A 6,000-nucleotide genomic window follows, 5' to 3' on the forward strand; every position below is an offset into this window, starting at 1 on the left:
TTTTATTACAATATTACTATTATCAATTGCTCAGTTACAGATACCAGTAATGGGTTGCTAGTGGTCTTTCGAGATTGTTAGCACCGTGGCATCTGGGGTACCAGACTCGAGGCATTATAGTGAGGCTTGTAGTAAAGCGAAAATCATAAAAGGCCTTATTTTCCAGTTGAAAGAAAAATTGAATTATTAGAATTAGTTCATACTAATATTTGTGAACTTGGTAGAATTTTAACTCGTGGAGGAAATAGATATTTTATTATTTTCATTGACAATTTTTCTAAGTTTATATATGTTTACTTGATGAAAAAGAAAAGTGATACATTTGAGAATTCTAAAACTTTTCTCCATAAAGTAGAAAATCAGTTTGGTAAAAAAATAAAAAGAATTAAAAGTGATAGAGGCCGTGATTGTGAGTCACATGAGTTCAATTCTTTTGTTAGGTCATTGGGTATAATTCATGAAACTACTCCTCCTTATTCGCCCGCATATAACGGTGTAGCGAAATGAAAAAATAGAACTTTGATTGAGTTAACTAATGTCATGTTAATTGAGTCTAGTCCACCTTTAAGTTTTTGGGGTGAAGTTCTTTTGACTACTTCTTATGTGTTGAATTGTGTGCCTCATAAAAATACTAAACTACACCTTCTGAGTTTTGGAAAGGTCATAAGCCAATTTTGTGTTATCTAAGAGTTTGGGATTGCTTAGCCTATGTAAGGTTAATAGATCTTAAAATCTCTAAGTTGGGTAAAAAAGTTACTAGTGCTTTTCTTGGTTATGCTTCAAATAGTACAGCCTATATATTTTTTAATCTTGAAGATAATGTGATAATAGAATCAGGTGATGCTATTTTTCATGAAAATAAATTCCCTTTTGATTCTAAAAATAGTGGGGGTCATAGGACAGAAAAAAGTACTGTCACTACCTAGTTCTTCTACTTCTACTTAGAAAAATAACGAAAATGATGATTTTGAGATATGAAGAAGTAAATGACCTAGAGTAGAAAAAGATTTTGGTCCTGATTATTATGTTTTTAGCGTTGGAGATCACTTTAAAAGAAGCTTTGTCTTCACATGATTCTATTTTCTGGAAAGAAACTGTAAATGATGAAACAGAATCACTAATATTTAATAAAACTTGGAAGCTAGTTGATTTACCATCGGGTTGTAAAACAATTGGATGTAAATGAGTTTTACGTAAAAAATTAAAATTGGATGGATCTATTGATAAATACAAAGCAAGGCTAGTGGCGAACGATTTTAAACAAATAGAAGGCCTATAATTTTTTGATACTTTTTCACCAGCAACTAGAATTACATCTATTAGACTTTTAATTGCTATTGCGGTAATTTTTGATTTACAAATTCATCAAATGGATGTAAGAACTACTTTTGTAAATGAAGACTTAAATGAGGAGATTTACATGGAACAACCCAAGTGTTTTGTTGAGGCTGGCAAAGAAATCAAAGTCTGTAAACTTAATAAATCCCTCTATGGCTTGAAATAGGTACCAAAGCAATGGCATGACAAGTTTGATTCCTGCGTAATTGACAATGGGTTTAAAACAAATGAGTGTAATAAGTGCATATATCATAAGTCTTGGAATAATTCGCATGTTATTATTTGCCTATATGTTGATGATTTATTGATCTTTGGCTCTAACATGAATGTTGTCGATGAAACTAAAAATATTCTTAGAAGCCATTTTGATATGAAAGATCTTGGTGAGGAAAATTTTTTTGTAGGAATAAAAATAACTTGAACATGTGATGGAATTTTCCTTGAACAGTCACATTATGTTGAGAAAATATTGAAAAAATATAATTTCCTTGATTGCAAGAATGTTGTAACTCCATTTGATTCTATTGTTCACTTGTTTCCTGTTGAAAGTGAAGGTGATGTTATAAATCAAAAAGAATATGCTAGCATAGTTGGAAGTTTGAGATATGTGACTGATTGTACTTAGCAGGTTTACTAGTAAGCAAGGTAATGAACATTGGCATGCTATAACGAGAGTAATGAGATATTTAATTGGAACAAAAAATTATGGTTTGTTGTATTAAAAATATCCTGCTGTACTCGAAGGCTTTTGTGATGTGAATTGGAAAACTTTATTAGGTGATTCTTTATCCACTATTGGTTATGTTTTTACTTTGGGTGGTGGTTCTATTTGTTGGAATTCTAAAAAATAAACAATTATTGCTAACTCTACTATAGAGGCTGAACTAATTGCTTTAGCTTCAGCTAGTGAGGAAGCGAATTGGTTGAGAGATTTGTTATTTCAAATACCATATTTTGCAAATCTAATTCCTCCTATATTAATTCATTATGATAGCACCACTGCAATTAGTGAAGTTCAAAACTGTTATTACAATGGTAAATCCAGACCTATACGAAGAAAACACAGTAATGTGAGATCATATTTGACAAATGGTACAATTAATATTGATCATGTCAAATCTTTTAATAATCTTGCAGATCTGTTAACTAAGGCATTAACAAGAGAAAAGGTCTGGAGCACATTGAGTGGGATGGGATTAATGCTTACTGAATCTTGAGTCATATGTGAGGAAACCCAACCTGGGGCCTAGAGATCCTATAACCAGGTTCAATAGAAAAAATGAACCACATGATGACTTGTTGTGAAAAATGCACTATTTTTTATCCCTCCTTATGGTGTGAGTGCATTAACCTGTAATGATGGTGAGGTTGAGGTTATAAAACTCTTAATGAAAATCTGTAGTCGTATAAGTGGGATGCTAAAATTACAGGAGCACTCTCGACGGATTTTACCTATGTGAGTGTGGAGGTAGGCCGCTTCCTATGAGAATTAGGCTCATTCTCAAAAGACACTCATTAAAACTAGGATAGGACAAGGCTGTAATGTGCTGGCTATAAAGCTCATGTCAATACCTTGACTATTATGTGTAAGCAGTAACTTTTTTTTCCCTTAAGCAGTCATAGTTCAAGTCTGAGACCACTATGACTCTGGAGTAAAATATACTGTATTACTTAGTGAAGGTTCAATGCAAAGCATACCTTCATTTTTCATGATAGTCTTCCTTCAATTAGTAGACTCTCTTATTAATATTAAAATGAGTGGAGGGATTAATGGGATAACATTTTAATATTTTCTTTATTAATATTAATTTGCTTCATTCTTTGATTACCTAATTGATTAATGTAACCCTTGTTCCATCCGTTTGTGCAACCTTCTACTGTAAGATAATTTTTATATTAACTAAGGCATCACTTTTATGCCTATTAAAGTTGGAGTTAATGGTAGACACATAGTGGACGTGGGTCACTGCATGTAAGTTATCATTAAGGAGTGATATTTCAATGTTAGTTATACATGAATTTGATCACCATTTTTTCTGGAGATTCATTTAACCACTTATTCTTAATTCCATCACTATATTTTATAACTCATGTAACTCTTATAACATCCTCCATTATCTTACTTTTTATGTTTTGTAACCTTTGCAACTCTTGTAACTTCTATGCCATTCATCTACCATCATTACTTCTTCCTATTCATTGCATGAAAGATTTATCACCTATAAATAAAGTTAGTCTTTCATGGTTTTGGTATATACACATAAGATAATATAGAGAGTTCAAAAAAGTTAGTTTATTAGTTGAAGGAAGGGGTTCTATTTTATGGAGCTTTGAACTCAACTCTTGTCCAGAGTTGTTGAGTTATTATTTGTAAGAAAGACTGTTGTTTTCTAGAGGGGACAAGTCAAGAAGATTACTGCAGAATCAGTGAAACATTTACTGCAGTGGGCTCGAATCTCCTTAAAGAGAGCGAGATATCAGCGCATCAGCCGAAGAAGAAGATAATTTTTTTATTTTCTTAACTTGTAATTTTCAGTTGTGATTTTATTGTAATTTCACCAATAAATTGTAATATGAAAAATCCTATCACTAACAGCCTACAAAGAAGGAAGCGCGGCATCTCAAAGTAAATATAAGATAGGTAAGTTATGATCCACTCTCTAGATGTAGTGAACTTGATTGGAAATAATGTGTTAAAAATTGCTTATACTAATTTTGAGAAATCTAATTTTTTTCTTGTGCAAAATATGTAGAATGACCTGATGAGTTTTAGATTAGTCTCAACCAAGTCGATAAGTATTCAAGTTCGTTCAGAACGAACAATCAGTGGAACAAACCTTAAGATTGATACTTCTGAATATGATCATGTTCTAAATATATAGGAGAAACAAGTTCTGAGAGAGTGACAATTTTTGAAAATGGAACAGATGATGGAACAACCCCCAACACTATTTATATATCCAACAGTATTGAAAATATGTGTCAGAAATAAAGTGGAAGTATATAACTAATTTCTAAGTCTAAGCCACATAGAACTTTTAATTTTGAAATTTAATAAATAACAGAGAAAAACTTGGAGAGAAAAAGATACTGTAATTGTATTTGTCAAAACGAATTTTCTTGAGCGATTTATGAGTGAGATAAATTATGAGAACAAGTTTTCCCAAATAGCTCCTCTTATCTTTGATGGTAAGAATTATCAACTTTGGGCAGTAAGAGTGGGGATTTTTCTTGAGGTGTTAGATCTTTGAGAGGTCATGGAGGAGGATTATGATGTTCTTCTGCTGCCCGATAATTTCACGATAGCCCAAATCAAAAGCCAAAAGAAAAAGAAAATCAAAAAATCAAAGCCAAAAGCAACTTTGTTTGCAAGTGTTTTTCCAACAATTTTCATGAGAATTATGACCCTTAAATTAATAAAAGAAATTTGGGATTATTTGACTAAAGAATATACGTTAGATTTTACAAGTTGATATAAGAGGTAAAAGTTTCTAATTTAATCCAAAGAAGATACACATAAGCCATGCAAGAACAAAGATGAATTGACAAATTTATTCAAGAAGTCAAAATTCATCCGAAGCCGAGACTGCAATCTACAATTTCTAATCCAAAGAGGAGTGTTGAAAATGTGTCTCAGAAATAAAGTAGAAGAAGATAATTATTAGTAGTTTTAATTTGTTAGAGTTCTAATGTGTCGGACTTAGGAATTAATTATCCATTTGTTATTTGAATTTGAATTGAATTCTAGTTAGAAATTTTGCTATAAATATATGTTTTGAATTATTAATAAAACAATTCCCTTTTGACAATACAATTGCAGTATTTTCTCTCTCTCTAAGTCTTTCTCTATTATTTCTTTAATTTCAAATCTAAAAATCAATCAATAGAATAAAAAAATAATTAAATTCGCATGAGCTGAACTTAGGCCTGACCCTAAAAGAACCAAAGAACTAAGCAGAAAATAGTTTACAAAATTTAGATGTTGAGATGACAAAGATAAAGTGAGCACTTAACACATGACACCTTCCTCGATGATTGGCTAGAAAAGCATATTTATGAAAAAAGCATTGTAAGATAGATGTTCAAGAATAATTTAATATCTATCTCAATCCTTGTTCCGTAAAATGCACACTCACATAGTAGAAGTAATTATTTTCTGAAAGAATGTCTATTAATATTGTCTTTATTATCCAAAAATGATGCACACTAAAAGGAAAAAAACAGAGAACAAAAAAGAGTCAGGTATGCATCTACCTACTCTTTTTCTTTTGGTTGGACTCAAACATAAACACACGTAGGGGATGGCATTCAGTTTGTTCTGTTTGATTGTTGAATATCGGTTCGATTTTTTGATTTTTGAATTGATAAAAATGACAGCCATAACCAAACCAAAATTATTTTGGTTTGGTTTGGTTTTTATAAATTCGATTATTTCAAATTTTTATTTTGGTTTTAAAGATTAAAGTAGTGAGCATTTAAAATTGATAATTTTTCTAGAAAAATAATCTTTTTCAAACCTATTTTTTATTTTCAAATATAATTAATTCAACATGCATGGAATAACAATAAATATAGACCTCGCTGAGTCAGTGCCTTTGGCGTGACGGCAGTGGCCCACAGTGGCGAAATGAGCAAACGACTGCTGGCTGCTTTTGGTGATAT

The sequence above is a fragment of the Capsicum annuum genome, chromosome 10, assembly GCF_002878395.1.
Source record: "Capsicum annuum cultivar UCD-10X-F1 chromosome 10, UCD10Xv1.1, whole genome shotgun sequence".
In the NCBI taxonomy this organism is placed as follows: Eukaryota; Viridiplantae; Streptophyta; class Magnoliopsida; order Solanales; family Solanaceae; genus Capsicum; species Capsicum annuum.